Source organism: Hordeum vulgare, chromosome 3H (assembly GCF_904849725.1).
Source record: "Hordeum vulgare subsp. vulgare chromosome 3H, MorexV3_pseudomolecules_assembly, whole genome shotgun sequence".
Taxonomy (NCBI): domain Eukaryota; kingdom Viridiplantae; phylum Streptophyta; class Magnoliopsida; order Poales; family Poaceae; genus Hordeum; species Hordeum vulgare.
The window spans coordinates 618,285,519-618,296,413 of NC_058520.1; positions in this window are offsets into that span (position 1 = coordinate 618,285,519).

The window sequence follows — 10,895 nt, forward strand, 5'->3', positions numbered from 1 at the left end:
AACTTAAGGAAATTCTAAGCTTGTACTGTCAAGCTTCTGGGCAGCGTATAAACCATGAAAAGTCTTCCATTTATTTTGGTAAGGGATGTCCAGTGTCGCAAAGAGAGATAATTAATGGTATTATTGAAGTCCAAAAAGAGACCATATGTGAGCGATACTTGGGGTTACCATCTGATGTCGGGCTAGCTAAGAATGGCACGTTCTCCTATCTAAAGGACAAAGTTTGGAAGAATATCCAGGGATGGATGGAAAAGTGCCTAGCGGGAAGTGGAAAGGAGGTGTTAATTAAGTCGGTGGTGCACGCTATACCCACATACTCTATGTCTCTTTTTAAGTTGCTGAGGGGTTTATGTTAGCATATTACTTCATTGATACACAAGTTCTGGTGGGGTAGCAAGGTAGGAGAAAGGAAAACCGCATGGGTTTCATGGGAATCTATGTGTACTAGATGATGCTCCGCGGGAATACATAGCAATATATATGATCAATATTAGTATAGTTGATTATAGTTAGACTAATTAACCAGGTGCATGATAAATTTCGACACTCTAATTCTGTATAATTTACAATTTTGGATGAATAGTTGATTGTTAATTCTATATAATTCTAAGAATCATTCCTTTTCAAATCGAAATGCATTGTTATTATGATTGGAGCTTTCTGGTAAATTGGTTATACACAATCATGTTTCTTATACAATCGTCGGGTTAAACTTTGTAATCACACAATTATGGTGGTTTCATAGTATTCTCAATTTTGCAATTTTGTTATTATAAGTACGTGAATCTGCCTTGGTCAAACAATCTAGGAATGAGCAAAACATCGTTCCACGTGTGCCAAATTAGATGCCATCCTAGAATAGAAGCCAGAAAAGAAAAAGTGCAGTGGATAATCAATAATAGAAGTATTGTTGATATTGTATTCCTCAACCCACAGTGAAACAATTAGCACTCACGCGTAGCACTTGCTTGGAGGGCAAAGTGTTCAAGTTCAGATATCTGTATTATGGCAGCAAAAATTCAAACTCTCACGAGCAACAATAGCTAACTCAATATTAATTTAGGAGAAGACGGAGTAATAATTCTTACTTCCTCGAACAGGTAATTGAGACATTTCCTCAAGCATCTAACACGCAATCTAGGAAGTTTGGAGAAATCGTAGGTGTTCAAATAAACATGTTCAATCGAATTCATTAGTTGCTAATTTAGTGAAGCAAACCATGGGAGGTCGGTATAATTAAGCACACACATAATCCGTGTTTTATTCTTGCCCTTGACAGATCGCACACTTACGTTGCATGCATAACAACATAAGGATGTCATATGCCCTGCACATCGATCGGCATTAGTAGATAAGAAACAAAACCATGGAGACACGCTGTGGAGTTGAAAACATTGATGATGTGGTAGAGCAATGAGAAGGGGGCTCAACCTGCATCACATTAGATGGATATACAGGTATTGCCTCGTTTCGGCACCCGCTCCTTCCATGGAAAGAATGACGCTACTCCAACTCGAGCACCTACACTGCAATAACAACATGATCTCTGGCGTGCCTGCAATCAGGAGGACACGGCATCAATTGCAGGACGGTGGCATGGGAGGCTGCGATGGGTGCTGGAGGAGGCGTTAAAGGGACATGAGAGAAATAGACATATATATACAGATGGAAAGGAATCGGGTAGGGGAATGGAAGGAGAGAAGACACCCTGCGTGTGGGGAAGAGGTTTTATTAGTGTTTAACTGCAGATATAAATCTGGTGATAGGATCATAGGAAACGAACGGTGCCGCGGTTGTAGAAAATATTATGCTAAAAACAATCAAAATGAAGTGGACTGTGACGTGGCATAGGAAACAAACGGTGCTGCGGTTGTAGAAAATATTATGCTAAAAAACAATCAAAATGAAGTGGACTGTGACGTGTCATCACCAAATGGCAGCAAAAATCTATACTGGGTTGCACCTATTTAGGAATAGAGGATACCGAAATACATGGGGGGTCTTGGTTTCAGAGATATGGAGATTTATAACTTGGCACTTCTTGCCAAGCAGGTATGGAGGATTCTTAGTGATCCTAATACTCTAAGCGTGAGAATACTTAAGGCGGTGTACTTCCCAGCTTCAGACATTCTTTCAACCCAAGTGGGTTCTCGGCCATCACAAATCTGGCGCTCTCTCTGCGAAGGGAGGGATATCTTGTACACAACGTTGATTAAGCGCATTGGATACGGTGAGAACACCAACATCTGGAATGATAACCGGTTACCGAGAGATTATAACATGTGCCCAATTAGTGTAATCTCTCCAAACCCCCCGGACAAAGTTGCAGAACTTATATCACATGTGGACATAATCTGGGACAAGCAAGCATTGACTGAACATTTGCTCCCAATGGATGCCGAGATAGTGCGCCAAATCCCGCTCAGGCACACTAATCAAAATGATTTCTATGCATGTCACTATGAGAAATCTGGAGTGTTCTCCGTTCGTTCTTGCTACAGGATGGTCATGGAGAAAAAAATGAGGCGGGAGAAGTGGCTTATGTTGGAAATATGCCCTAGAGGCAATAATAAAATGGTTATTATCATATTTCCTTGTTCATGATAATTGTCTATTGTTCATGCTATAATTGTATTAACATGAAACAGTAATAGATGTGTGGATAAATAGATCACAATGTGTCCCTAGCAAGCCTCTAGTTGGCTAGCTCGTTAGTCAATAGATGATCATGGTTTCCTGATCATGGACATTGGATGTCATTGATAACGGGATCACATCATTGGGAGAATGATGTGATGGACAAGACCCAATCCTAAGCCTAGCACTAGATCGTATTGTTCGTATGCTAAAGCTTTTTCAATGTCAAGTATCTTTTCCTTCGACCGTTAGATTGTGCAACTCCCGGATACCGTAGGAGTGCTTTGGGTGTATCAAACGTCACAACGTAACTGGGTGACTATAAAGGTGCACTACGGGTGCCTTCGAAAGTGTCTGTTGGGTTGGTACGAATCGAGATCGGGATTTGTCACTCCGTGTGACGGAGAGGTATCTCTGGGCCCACTCGGTAGAACATCATCATGAGCTCAATGTGACTAAGGAGTTAGTCACACGATGACGTGCTACGGAACGAGTAAATAGACTTACCGGTAACGAGATTGAACAAGGTATAGGTATACCGACGATCGAATCTCGGGCAAGTTCTATACCGACAGACAAAGGGAATCGTATACGGGATTGATTGAATCCTTGACATCGTGGTTCATCCGATGAGATCACCGTCGAGCAAGTGGGAGCCACCATGGGTATCCAGACCCCGCTGATGGTTATTGGCCAGAGAGGTGTCTCGGTCATGTCTGCCTGTCTCCCGAACCCGTAGGGTCTACACACTTAAGGTTCGATGACGCTAGGGTTATAGGGAATTGTTATACGAGATTACCAAAAGTTGTTCGGAGTCCCGGATGAGATCCCAGACGTCACGAGGAGCTCCGGAATGGTCCGGAGGTAAATACTGATATATAGGACGGATGATTTCGCACACCGGAAGTGTTTCGGGCGTCACCGGTAACGTACCGGGACCACCGGGACCACCGGAGGTGGCCCCGGGGGACCACCGAAGGGGGGCAACGACCCCGGGAGATAAGGTGGGCCATGTGGGGGTGGGAACCAGCCCATAGATGGGCTGGTGCGCCTCCCCACTCAGCCCAATGCGCAGGGGAGAGAAAAAGGGGGGCCAAACCCTAAGCCAGGTGGGCCTAAGGCCCACCAGTTGGTGCACCACCCCCCTCCTCCCCCTCTGGCCGCCGCACCTCCCATCTGGGGGGGCTGCCGCACCCCCTAGGGGGGGAACCCTAGGGGTGGCACCCCCTCTCCCCTTCCCCTATATATATCGGGCACTTTTGGCCATTGAGACACACATTTTTTCCTCTCTCTCGGCGCAGCCCTGCTCCTCTTTCTCCTCCTCTCTGCCGGTGCTTGGCGAAGCCCTGCCGGGAGACCTCGTCTCTCCATCGACACCATGCCGTCGTGCTGCTGGAGTTCTTCCCCAACCTCTCCCTCCTCCTTGCTGGATCAAGGTGCGGGAGACGTCACCGGGCTGCACGTGTGTTGAACGTGGAGGTGCCGTAGTTCGGCACTAGATCGGAATCGCTGCGAGTACGACTCCATCAACCGCGTTCTAGCAACGCTTCTGCTTAGCGATATTCAAAGGTATGAAGATGCTCTTACCCCTCTCTCGTTGCTGGTCTCTCCATAGGAAGATCTGAATATGCGTAGGAAAGTTTTGAATTTATGCTACGTTACTCAACAGTGGCATCCGAGCCAGGTTTTCTATGCGTAGATTCTATGCACGAGTAGAACACAAAAGTTATGGGCGATGATTTGTCAATTTGCTTGCCGCTACTAGTCTTATTCTTTTCCGGCGGTATTGTGGGATGAAGCGGCCCGGACTGACTTTACACGTACGCTTACGTGAGACTGGTTCCACCGACAGACATGCACACCGTGCATAAAGGTGGCTAGCGGGTGTCTGTCTCTCCTACTCTAGTCGGATTGGATTTGATGAAAAGGGTCCTTATGAAGGGTAAATAGCTTTGGCATATCATCGGTTTGGCTGTCACGTAGGTAAGAAGGCGTTCTTGCTAGAAACCCAAATCAGCCACGTAAAACTTGCAACAACAATTAGAGGACGTCTAACTTGTTTTTGCAGGGTTTGACATGTGATGTGATATGGCCAAAGTTGTGATGTTGCATGTATGATGTATGAGATGATCATGTTATTGTAATAGGTTTCACGACTTGCATGTCCATGAGTATGACAACCGGCAGGAGCCATAGGAGTTGTCTTAATTTATTGTATGAGATGCAACGCCATGTGCTTACTACTTTTACTTCATTGCTAACGGTTAGCTATAGTAGTAGTGATAGTAGTAGTTGGCGTGACGACTTCATGGAGACACGATGATGGAGATCATGATGATGAAGATCATGGTGTCACGCCGGTGACGATGATGATCATGCGATGCCTGAAGATGGAGATCGAAAGAGCAAAGATGATAATGGCCATATCATGTCACTATATGATTGCATTGTGATGTTTATCATGTTTTACATCTTATTGCTTAGAACGACGGTAGCATAATAAGATGATCCCTCTTAAAATTTCGAGAACGTATTCCCCTAAGTGTGCACCGTTGCGAAGGTTCGTTGTCTCGAAGCACCACGTGATGATCGGGTGTGATAGATTCCAACGTTCGCATACAACGGGTGTAAGCCAGATTTACACACGCGAAACACCTAGGTTGACTCGACGAGCTTAGCATGTACAGACATGACCTCGAATACAAGAGACCGAAAGGTCGAACATGAGTCGTATGGTTGAATACGATCAGCATGGAGTTGCTCACCATGGTGACTAGTCCGTCTCACGTGATGATCGGACACGGGTTAGTCAACATGGATCATGTGTCACTTAGATGACTAGAGGGATGTCGATTTAAGTGGGAGTTCATACTTAATTTGATTAAATGAACTTAATTGTCATGATCTTAGTCTAAAAGTTGTCTTTCTAAATATGTTAGATGTCCAACGTCAACCTCAATTTCAACGCATGCCTAGAGAAAAACAAGCTGAAAGATGATGGTAGCAACTATGCGGACTGGGTTCGCAATTTGAAGCTCATCCTTGAAGCAGCTAAAAAGGCTTATGTCCTTGATGCGCCGCTAGGTGACCCTCCCGCTCCCGCAGCAGCCCAGGACATTCTGAACGTCTGGCAAACGCGGAGTGATGACTACTCTCTGGTTAGGTGTGGCATGTTATACAGTTTAGAAACGGGGCTCCAAAGGCGTTTTGAGCAACATGGGGCATATGAGATTTTCCAGGAGCTGAAGCTAGTTTTTCAAGCTCATGCCCGTGTCGAGAGATATGAAGTCTTCGACAAGTTCTTTAGCTGTAAGATGGAGGAGAACAGTTCTGTCAGTAAGCACATACTCAAAATGTCTGGGTTACACGGTCGTCTGACTTCACTTGGAGTCGAACTTCCGGATGATGCTATAATTGACAGAATCCTCCAGTCTCTCCCACCAAGCTACAAAGGCTTTGTGCTTAACTACAACATGCAAGGGATGGAGAAGACTATTCCCGAGTTGTACTCGATGCTCAAGTCTGCAGAAGTAGAAATCAAGAAAGAGCATCAAGTGTTGATGGTACTAGTTTCAAGAAAGGCAAGGGTAAGAAGAACTTCAAGAAAGACGGCAAAGCTGTTGCCGCGCCCGGTAAGCCAGATGCTGGGAAGAAGAAAAAGAATGGACCCAAGCCTGAGCCTGAGTGCTTCTATTGCAAGGGAAAAGGTCATTGGAAGCGAAACTGCCCCAAATACTTAGCGGACAAGAAGGCCGGCAACGTTAAAGGTATATGTGATATACATGTTATTGATGTGTACCTTACCAGCGCTCATAGTAGCTCCTGGGTATTTGATACCGGTGCTGTTGCTCACATTTGCAACTCAAAGCAGGAACTGCGGAATAAGCGGAGACTAGCCAAGGACGAGGTGACGATGCGCGTCGGGAATGGTTCAAAGGTCGATGTGATCGTCGTCGGCACGCTACCTCTACGTCTACCATCGGGATTAGTTTTAAACCTTAATAATTGTTATTTAGTACCAGCTTTAAGCATGAACATTGTATCAGGGTCTTGCTTAATGCGAGACGGCTACTCATTTAAGTCAGAGAATAATGGTTGTTCTATTTATATGAGTGATATGTTTTATGGTCATGCTCCACTGGTGAATGGTTTATTCTTGATGAATCTCGATCGTGATGTTACACATATTCATAGTGTGAGTACCAAAAGATGTAAAGTTGATAATGACAGTCCCACATACTTGTGGCACTGCCGCCTTGGTCATATTGGCGTTAAGCGCATGAAGAAGCTCCATACTGATGGACTATTAGAGTCTCTTGACTTTGAATCATTTGACACATGCAAACCGTGCCTCATGGGCAAGATGACTAAGACTCCATTCTCAGGAATAATGGAGAGAGCAACCGACTTATTGGAAATAATACATACTGATGTGTGTGGTCCAATGAACGTTGAAGCTCGCGGTGGTTATCGTTATGTTCTCACTCTCACCGATGATTTGAGTAGGTATGGGTATATCTACTTGATGAAGCACAAATCTGAGACGTTTGAAAAGTTCAAGGAATTTCAGAGTGAGGTTGAGAATCAACGTGACAGAAAAAATTAAATGTCTGTGATCTGATCGTGGAGGAGAATATTTAAGTCACGAGTTTGGCACACACCTAAGGAAGTGTGGAATCGTTTCACAACTGACGCCGCCTGGCACACCGCAGCGCAACGGAGTGTCTGAACGTCGTAATCGCACTTTATTAGATATGGTGCGATCTATGATGTCTCTCACCGACTTACCGCTATCATTTTGGGGATACGCATTAGAAACTGCAGCATTCACTTTAAATAGGGCACCGTCTAAATCCGTTGAGACGACACCGTATGAACTATGGTTTGGCAAGAAACCTAAGTTGTCATTTCTTAAAGTTTGGGGTTGCGATGCTGTAGCGACCCGACTCAAGACGAGTCAAGCCTCTATGTTTCTGTGCCATCCCTGGATCAGTATGCTGGCACACACAGTACATCAATGTATATATCAAAGTGCAATCACATGTAAATAGCGTAAAACTGATATATACCTTAAATATCTCAGCGGAAGCAGTCAAGGGAGTGGAGTCCCAATAAACACCAACGGCAAGTTGAGTGTAGACCGTAACCCTGAATCATACTCTTACTCGTCGAAGAAAAATATCTGCAACATAAGACGTTGCAGCCGTGTAGGTCAGCATATTGAATATGCCGGCAAGTCACATAAGAGAGGGGTGAAAAGTAATCATCTACACTATATGCATATATGGCAGGTGGGGTTATAAGTTTTAGCGAAAAAGCAAGTTTTCTCCTACATCAAGAGTGGGCTAAAAGAAAAATGTTACTACATTGTTGGTTGTTAACGAGATGGTTCCGCCAACCAGTTCTCGTACTCGAGTTGTCAATAGTTACCCTCATCAAATATATTTAATGGTGTTGAGAAATCCAGATAACTTCAGTTCCTTTGGCTCAAGTTGTCCATGACCGTGGACACGGCTAATCGATTAGGTTTGAGTACTCTGCAGAATTTTGCACACGTTTCCCACAAGATTTGATCGCCTCCGTGTATGTCCTCGCACTTCAGGGTGTTTGAAGACCGGATGATCAAAACATGATCTTTCAACGGGTCCCTCTGAATCCCTGTCGGTGCCCATCCAATCCTACCGTTCTTCTACATCTGCTAGCACTGCCTGTCCAGAGTCGCCGCGTTGTCCAACCAAGCCAGAGCCCATAATGACTTGTGGCTGTGCAGATAAGCCTTTGGTCTTGAAAATATCCGTCCGTCTCTTTGAGCCTGGGTGAAGCTTTCCGCAGGATGTCATGGCCGTCCCCAGCATCCCGGGCATCCACAGGGTTCTCCAGGGAGCCGATCAACCGTCCTTCACCCAGTGTTGCATTGCGTCCGAGGTCTTGAAAATCTTGTCTTAACCGGTCTTGATTATTTAATCAACCTCGCATCACTCGTGATATACACTCAACCGAAAACCCGTCTACTCAAGCATAGCATTAAGAAATTGTCGTCCCGGGGCCAAGTATCGGGGTTGTTGTGTGCCTACCACATGATACTACAATCTATACTAAAGTTTCCAAGTACCTAAGCAGCATGCAATTTGGGCATAGGATGGTAGAACTACGATGCATAAAACATAGGTGATAGTATGATCAAAGTGACTTGCCTGGTGATGTTGACGAAGAAGAATTTCTCAAGAAATAACTTGATAGACTACTCGTCACTCTCCGATGAATCTATATAGCAAACATATCATTCACATAAGCACTCATACTAGCAATCATTCTAGCAATCAAAACAAAAGAGAGAGAGAGAGAGAGAGCGAATAGGAACCCGAAAGAAACTTCAAATAAGACTAGGGAGTCTTCTACTACGTCAAACACTAAATAGTTTTTGTCTAACAGAAAATAATAACAAGGAACTAAGATAAAAATTTAACTAAGATAAAATAAAGTATTTTTCACAAAACTTTTGAAAGTATTCCCAAACGGGATTTGAAACAGTGCGGAAAACAATTGCAAGTTACTAAGGAACTAGAATTGAGTTCATGAAAACAAATAAAAATAAAATAAAAACTTGTTGCAAAACTACTGTTTACTAACATAAACAAAACATAATAATGTTTCTGAAATAATAAAGAAAATATTTTAAAATAAAGATAGAAAATGAATTAGCCGCAATCCTAAAAGAGGTGAAACAGAAATTGTTTCACAAGAAACAGTGATATAAAATACTCAAATAAATCTGAACTTTTTACCACTGATAATTTAGATCACTAGTGATCAGTACCAAAAGGAATCAAATTAAAATCTATTTTTAAACTCCTGGAATAGGCAAAACAAGGTTTAAACTAAATCTGATCTAACTTATATTTGCAAATTTCAAACATAGACAAATTATATGTTTTTAAAAACTACAGGAAATTTGTGAGCTACTGGAAAAAGAATCACTATCATTGGACTTCGGGATCAAAAGTTATGATCAAAAGAAAATTGAAACTTTCTCTGTTTTGGAATTAAAACAGAAAAAGGAAAAAAAACTGATTTGTGGACAGGGGTCCACGTGACATTTTCTAATTGGCTAAGGGGGTGAGTGCTGCGGGGATAACTAACAAACGGCCGCTATTTAACTAATTCGCTTCGGCTAAACTTAAGTGAAAGAAAAACCGATCGGTTTTATCTAAAAGACCGAAGGGGTAAGTACCTCCTAATCTACACCGTTGGAAATAGATCTAAGGGCTAAAACTAAAAAAACAAAACAAGTAAAAAAAAGGAGGGAGGGGCCTTACCGTGATGGAGTTGCTCCCGTGCTGGTGGCCGATGGGGTTGGTCGTGGTGGAGCTCCGGTGGGTGGGGTAGGGGCCGGCGAGGGGAGTGGTGGAGGGGGGGCGAAGGGTGGAGGGGCTCCAGGGAGGGGAGGGAGGCGAGGTGGAGGGGGGGCCTGCAGGGGGGCTGGGTGCAGGGGTGAAAACTGCTGGTGGTGCTGCTGCTCGCTGGTAGTGGCGATGGGGATGGGGAGGAGCAGCAGGGGCGGTGGAGGGGTGGTGGAGGAGGGGGCCGAGTGGTGGGGAGGTGGTGGCGGGGTGAGGTGGGCTCGGCAGGGGGAAAGGGTGCAGGGGGGGCGATGGAGGAGCTCCTGGGTGAAGCTCTCTGGTGCCGACTCCGGCGAGGGGTGCGCGAGCTAGAGGCGAGGAGAGGGGAAGTTTTCAACGGGAATGGAACGAGGAGGTGCAGGGGGTTCTTATAGAGGCGACGGGAGGCGCTGGGAAGGGAAGAGCTTCGCGAATCCCGGAGGTGGAGATCCTGTGTCCATGGAGGGAAAGCTCGTGTGACGTGGGGAAGAAGAGAGGTAGGAGAAGATCTCCTATTGGGCCAAGAATAGGAAAGTGCTTAATGGGCCAGCAGGTTTTTCCTAATAAAACGGATTCCTTTCCTATTTTTAAAACTAGGAAACTAAAACGATAAAAAGGAAATCAAATCAATTCGAAATAAAGAGTTTTTATATACTAAAATTATCAGAAAAATAAAATATAGATGATGGGCATTTTTCCACGGCAAAAATAAAAACTTCAGAAAAAAATATTTTCACAAAATTTCCTAAAAGGTTTATTTTCTTTTGCAAATAATTTTCAAATGACCCTCTAAGTTTGAGGGTTCGAATAACTTTCAAAATGCCCGTGGGTTCGAGGGTCATGTTCCTCCTCTCTAGAATGTATTTCCCGGCATTTTGT